Source organism: Chiloscyllium plagiosum, chromosome 5 (assembly GCF_004010195.1).
Source record: "Chiloscyllium plagiosum isolate BGI_BamShark_2017 chromosome 5, ASM401019v2, whole genome shotgun sequence".
NCBI classification, from domain to species: Eukaryota; Metazoa; Chordata; class Chondrichthyes; order Orectolobiformes; family Hemiscylliidae; genus Chiloscyllium; species Chiloscyllium plagiosum.
In genome coordinates, this window is record NC_057714.1 from 84,716,830 (window position 1) to 84,724,490 (window position 7,661).

General features: G+C 39.6%; 1 long non-coding RNA gene across 1 annotated transcript in view; it reads left to right on the top strand.

The window, feature by feature from the left end:
- The first annotated feature begins 722 nt into the window (after nt 1–722).
- Nucleotides 723–7,661, top strand: part of LOC122550306 — a 24,305-nt gene continuing 17,366 nt past the window's right edge. Inside the window, exon 1 of the long non-coding RNA XR_006311805.1 lies at nt 723–831. This is a non-coding gene — a long non-coding RNA (uncharacterized LOC122550306). The remainder of the gene's footprint in view (nt 832–7,661) is intronic.

Consider the following 7,661-nt stretch of genomic DNA (forward strand, 5'->3'; position numbering starts at 1 on the left):
AAACAGAAATTGCTGGAAAAGCTCAGCAGGTCTGGCAGCACCTGTGAGGAGAAATTAGAGTTAATGTTTTGGGTCCAGTGACCCTTTCTTTAAACATAGGGTGAAACAGCTCCAAATGGGAGCATATTATTTGAACCTTTAGATTATTTCATTGTTGCAAGAGTGTTCTATTCACTTAAATTAGTGGGAATTTAACTAATGCCTATTGCTGGACAATCATTAGATATGTTCTCGAGATTACCAGACCAATAATTGAGCCACTACAGTACCATCACTCCAAACACCAACTCATCAGTTAAAATGTCAAATTGGCTATCCTGATCAGCTCCTCAATAATACTAAGAGGTTGAAAACAAAACTTAAAACGACAGGAAAAATGGCTTTACACTGATTCAGCTCATTCACATCCCAAAATTCAATTAAAAATTAGTTTTTCTGATCCCTTCTCCAACATATACCAGAGATCTTGCAGACCTTTTTCATCTTTTTCCTCTATTTGGCCAAGAAATTAAGATGAGGCCCAAACACCCATGTCTTCTCTTTTGGTATATTCCTCTCTTGTTGACCTGGACTACCTCATGGGAAATCTGTCACCAAATGTTGTAGGTCTTTCTTTATTGACAGTTTTACTGTTAACTTGTTCAGTTTAAAAAATATTCCCGGTGAGGTTCATGCTCTTTGATCTCACTTGCATTTTTCTTACGCACCTTTCCTCAGCCTCGTTTTATCAGAGTCAAAATATAGATGCCTGGCAACATCATCTTTTATCTCCTACTACTGGAGAGAGCAATTCCTCTCACACAGTCCTGACATAAAACGCCACTTGTAAAGGTAAGAATGAACCTTGAAATTATAGCAACATGCCATTGCAGACAATACTATTTACTCATTAACAAACTCATGGCAAATAGAATTTATTGCAAATATTTGAGCCCCTTTATTTATTCACATTAAACGTCTTTTTTATGTCATTGTTAACAGTTTTAGCACTATTAAAGCCTTGCTCTCTGACTAAATTTGTTCCATTAAGGATAATTATTAGCCCTTTCCAATCAAATTGACTTCTGTGTTAAAAGATAGCATGTAAAATTGATACCCTGTTATACTTGAGGCACTAATTTCAGACTGGCTACCCCCTGCATTTCTCAGGTCAGCCGTGCCAATCTCTTCATGCTTATTATTCCCATGAAGGATGTGGGCAAGCCTGACTCAGTTGGCAATTTCAACTCATCCTTAGTTGCCCTGAGAAGGTAATGTTGAACCTACTTCATGATTGATCGATCAGTTAAAAGTTAACCATTCTTAACATTTAGATCAGACCTAAAGGAAATGGTGAACCAGTTGAATGTGTCTGACAACCCAACATCTTTATAGTCACTTTTACTATCTCTGCATTTCATTTCTATTTTTTCTAATAGTGAATTCAAATTTTCAACTCGTCATGCTGGGAATTTAACTAATGTCTATTGCTGGACAATCATTAGACAGGTTCTCTAGATTATCAGACCAATAACTGAGCCATTACAGTACCATCACTCCAAACACCAACTCATCAGTCAAAATGTCAAATTGGCTATCCTGATCAGCTCCTCAATAATACTAAAAGGTTGAAAACAAAATTTAAAACAACAGGAAAATATGGCTTTACAGCCATTTGCAGATATATTGCAGCTCATTCACAACCCAGATCCTCATATTTAAAAATTTGTTCATAGGATGAGGGCATAAATGACTAGGCTAGCATTATTGATTATTGTCCATATCTAATTAGCCAGAGTGCAGTTAATTACGTCGCTGAAGGTCTGGAAGTCACAATTAGGTAACGTCAGACAGATTCAAAGGTCATTAGTAAACCTGATGAATCAGAAACAGTCATTACATGGTCACTAAGGGGCTTTTTAATTCCCCATTTTTAATGACTACAATTTCACTCTGGTATGGTGGGAATTGAACTCAAGTCCTGAAAACATGAACCTGCAGCTCTGTAAAATATACGGATTTTCAAAGAAGGAAGTGAGATAAAAGCAGTAGTTTGCAATCATAGAGCCATGGTAAAGTACAGCATAGAAAGAGACCAATCAGCCCATCATGTCTGCACCTACTTAATTTAACTAACCAAGCATTCTAATTCCACTTCCCAGTGCATGTTGCCTGCAGGTTACAGTGCTTCACGTACAGATCCAGGTTACTTTTAAATGAGTTGAGTGTTTCTGCTTCAGCCACCAAACTGGGCAGTAAATTCCAGGCAACCACAACCCTCTGAGTGGAGAGGTTTTTCCTCATGTGCCTCTAATCTTTTTACTTGTCACCTTAAATATATTCAATACCTCACCCAATGAAGGAAAGTATTCCATATGACTTCTTTACTACCTTAGCTACCCTGTCCTGTCAGTTTCATGAGCCTGTGCAAATGCATTGAAAGTGTGTTCGTTTCCTCTACCCCGTCAATACCTTTCCATTTATTGTGTGTTTCCTTGTTTTGTTCGTGCTCCCAAAATGCCCCTCATGCCCCTCCAGACTGAACTATATTTGTTACTTTTCCACCTACTCAATCATACTATTACTGTCAATCTGCCATCAGGAGACATCCTCTTTAATTATTGGGTAAATCAAAATAGCAGTGCATTTCCTCTCCCTGATGCTGTGGAAATGAAAAGAGATTAAGCATAATTAGATCTGTTTCCACTGTTAGTGGCAAAACTATGAAATAGCAACAGGAGTTTTTTAAAAAAACCTTAAGCATATAAAGAATTTCAACCAGACTATCAGAGCTCAGTAAAGAGTGCCACAAGATGTATTGTAGACTAAATAGAGTCATACAGCATTGAAACAGACCATTTGTTCCAACTCTTCCATGCCAACCAAACATCCTAAATTAATGTAGTCCCATTTATCAGCATTTGGCCCATATCCTTCTAAACCCATCCTATTCATATAACCATCCAGATGCCTTTTAAATGTTGTAGGTGTACCAGCCTCCACCACCTCCTCTGGCAGCTCATTCCATACAAATCTCACTGAAAATTCAGACGGGGAGATTTTGCAGGTTTTGGAGACACACAACGAACTGCATATTAATGATACTTAGGAATGGTATTTGTTCAATATGAGAGCTAAAGTGGGGAGGCAGACTTGATCACATTGATACATCTAGCTGAATACTGAAAGTCTAGACAAATAAAAATTGATCTCATTGGAGGTAAGACTGTCTGAGGCATAAGAAATCCTACTGTGACAGCAGAGAGGAGAGAAACCTACTCCCAAGAAAGCTATCAACATGTACAGAAGCCCTGAAACAGTTCTTCATCATTGGGAGAAAAAATGAGGTTTCGTATTGTGGTGTGAGACATTCCAGACTGAATGAGAACAATAGCTTTAGAAAAGGATGAAATATTGCAGAGGAGCCAGCAGAAAGATTAAAGCAAGGGGAAAGAATGTATATATTGTAGACAATAACCTATTAAAGAAAAGGAAACATGTACAGCATAGGGAAAGCAATGTGACAGCTGCAAAAAGCTAAATCACATTGCATGCAAGAACCAAGCTAGAAAGAAGCAAAATAAAATTACAAATATACCTGCTGGAGAGTCAGCCAATGATAACTCTTACAAATTACTGAATATCATACAACAAGTTGGCATCACCAGGGCTAAAGGTGATGAATGGTTTGTGACTATTGGAATGATAAATACAGAAGGAGCACATCAAGTGAACTTTAAGAGTCAGATATTTCATGGAACATCACAAGTTTCACAAATCTTTGTGAAACCACTCAGGTAATGACCACCCAGAAATGAAGCTCTCAGAGATAAGATTGAAGTTATACCATGGAATTACACTTGTCTCAAGAGGACAAATGAAGTTGAAAGCACAATCCAAAGGGAAGAACAAAAATCCAGTGTTTAAGATAATAAACGTTAAGCAAAACCCAGGCCTGCCACCTGAAGCATGGACTAGTAACCATAAACATATAAAGAGAGATTTCACCAGCCACTAAGCCATTGACTACTGAACAGGTATTGGAAGATAACAAAGATCTTTCTCCAAGTTTGGATGTCATCCTAAAGTCACCTCAGATTAGATAAGAGAGGGAGAGCAACTCAGCATCTGCTGAGGAAAATTCTAGTTATCTTTAATTCCAGTCATACAATCATACAGCATGGAAATAGATTGTTTGATCCAATCAGTCTATGCTGACTATAATCCCAAACTAAACTAGTCCCACCTGCCTAATCCTGGCCCATATATCTCCAAACCTTTCCTAATCATGTATTTATCCAAATTTGAAACATTGTAATTGTACCCACATCTACCACTTTCTCAGGAACTTCATTCCACACACCAACCACCCTCTATATAAAAAGATTGCCTCTTACGTCTTTTTTAAATCTCTCCCCCCCTCACATTACCCTAGCCTTGAATTCCCCCATCCTAAAGAAAACACAATTACCACTAACTCTATCGATACCTCTCACTATTTTATAAACTGCTATCAGATTGCCTCTCAACCTCCTATGCTCCTATTAAAAATGTCCCAGCCTATCCAGCCTTTCTTTATAACTCATACCTTCCATACCCAGCAACATCCTGGTTCATCTCTTCTGAACCCTCTCCAGCTTGATAATATCCTTCCTGTAACTGGGCAACCAGAACTGGGCACGGTATTTGGGAAGAGGCCTCACCAATGTCCTCTACAACCTCAACATGACTTCCCAATCCCTATACTCAAAGGACTGAGCAGTGAAGTATTAAAGAAAAGATAGAAGAGTTTGAAAAGATAGAAGAGTTTGAAAAGAAAGGAGTAACGAAGAAAGTAACAATTGCTACGCTCTGAATTAACAGCACAGTAGTAGTGAAACTAAACCTTTGAAAACTAAAAGTATGTGTAGATCCAAAGGATCTCAAGAACGATTTGCAGAGATCTCACTAACCTATGCCACCTGTTGAATAAATGTTGCAAAATGTAGAGTAGAATCAAGTTTATAAGGAAAGGGCAGAGGAGTGGCTGTGAGAAATGTCGGATCAGCCATGATCCTATTTAATAGTGGAGCAGGTTAAAGGGGTCAAACAGCCTCCGCCTGTTCCCATTTGTGGTGTTGTAACTTGCCAAAGCCATGTTCCATGCTACCTTTGATAACAAAGATAGTCACTTGCAAGTAAAGCTGGCTAAAAGCAGCACTTTTCATCTTACATTCTGGATGTGATTCGAGAGTTGCAGATGATTGTATATGCCATTTGGTACTCCCACTGCTCTGGAAGAGCAGCAATGTAAACAGCATAACATAGTTCGTGATCTCCCTGGAGTGGATGCTATTGTGGATGATCTGTTTGTCTGTGGATGTGGAGAAACAAGGAAGATGCTCAGAATTTAATATGATTGCAAAAGAGTTTCACAAATGAACCTGAAGTGGAACAAGAAAAAATGTGCAATTCTTAAAGTCAAATACATAGGTAATGTACTAAAAGTGAAAAGACAAAACCCAGACTCTGACAAGGTTAGAGCTGGAGCAGAGATGAAATAACCAACAGATGAATAAGCAGTGAAATGATTTATTGGAATGGTGAACTATTTAGCAAAGTTCAAACCTAATTTGTCATCACTGCATGAATTTCTGTGCAAGCTCACCGTTAGGATATGCAGTTGTTTTGAGACATGGAACCAGGATAAACTTTTAACTAGAATCAAACAAGTAGTGATGACAACACCAGTGCTGAGAAACTGTGATGTCAATAATGAAGTCACCTTGTGGTGTGGTTTCACCAAAACCAGTTTTGGAGCAGATTGTCCTTATGCAACTAGGAGAAAGTGAGGACTGCAGATGCTGGAGACCAGAGTTGAAAAGTGTGGTGCTGGAAAAGTGCAGCAGGTCAGGCAGCATCCGAGGAGCAGGAGAATCGACGTTTCGGGCATAAGCCCTTCTTCAGGAATGAGGCTGGTGAGGCACACCAGCCTCATTCCTGAAGAAGGGCTTATGCCCGATTCTTCTGCTCCTCGGATGCTGCCTGGCCTGTTGTGCTTTTCCAGCACCACACTTTTCAGCTCTGGTCTCCAGCATCTGCAGTCCTCACTTTCTCCTAGTTGATCTTAACCTACTGCGAATCCTCTTGCAAGGATGCCTACCTTGAAGAAGCTCTCCTCCTCCCTCTACAAAAAAAGTGGCACACCAGCCTCATTCCTGAAGAAGGGCTTATGCCCGAAACGTCGATTCTCCTGCTCTTTGAATGCTGCCTGGCCTACACTTTTCAACTTATGCAACAAGGACAATGAATTGCATTTGCATCCAGGACATTCATACATACTGAATGACCTATGATCAGATTGAGACACAGAGCCTGTCTATTGTGTTTATTTGTGATAGTTCTAATCAATATCTGTTTGGGAGCAACATAGTCATAACAGAAGCTGATGACAAGCCACTTCAAAGCATCTAACTCAAACCATTTCTATCTGCTCCAAAGCATTTGCAAAGAGTGTTATTTCATGTCCACAGATATCATCTGAATATGACATACATGCAAAGGAAATAGATGAATATGATATGCTGTCAAGACAGCACTCCCAATGAAGAACATTGAGGATGCTAGACAGAGTGAAACCATCAAGATTCAGCAAGAAGTGACAGTTTGACATAGTCTGGAAGTCATCAACTAGCAGAAACAAAGATTCTGGCTCAAATTAAGCAAGCTGGGAAAGATGATGCAGTTCTCCAAGTGCTGCAATTATAGTGTTGAAAGAATAGCCTGAAAGCATCAAGGGCAAATCTGTTACTATAAGAAAACATTGGATATGCAAATGAAGTGAATGCCTAAGATTGCATCTTGTGCAAAAGAAATAGATTCATTATCACTGAGTGCAATTCTGCAAGCCATTAAGGAATTGAATCTGGAGCAAAGAAGGTTAGGAAAGTGCTCTATTGGTCGAACATGAACTCTGAGATTAGGATCATATCAGCCAGTGCAGTACTTGTAATGAGTACCAAGCCAAGCAGATTAAGGAGCTGTTTATGATACTCAACATCCCAGATAGATCATGGATGAAGTTAAATGTCAATCTTTCACTTTCATAGGGACTGATTGTATTGTCTGATTGTAAATAGACAATAGACAATAGTTGCAGGAGTAGTCCATAGTGCCCTTCGAGCCACCATTACGATCATGGCTGATCATCCTCAATCAGTATCCTGTTCCTGCCTTATCCCCATAACCCTTGATTCCACTATCCTTAAGAGCTCTATCCAACTCTTTCTTGAAAGTATCCAGAGACTTGGCCTCCACAGCCTTCTGAGGCAGAGCATTCCATACACCCATCACTCTCTGGGTGAAGAAGTTTCTCCTCTGTTCTAAGTGGCCTACCCCTTATTTTTAAACTGTGTCCTCTGGTTCGGGACTTGCCCATCAGTGGAAACATGCTTCCTGCCTCCAGAGTGTCCAATCCTTTAGTAAACCCATCACTTCTGGGTGAAGAAGTTTCTCCTCTGTTCTAAGTGGCCTACCCCTTATTTTTAAACTGTGTCCTCTGGTTCGGGACTTGCCCATCAGTGGAAACATGCTTCCTGCCTCCAGAGTGTCCAATCCTTTAGTAAATCTTATACGTCTCAATCAGATCCCCTCTCAGTCTTCTAAACTCAAGCATATACAAGCCCAGTCGCTCCAATCTTTCA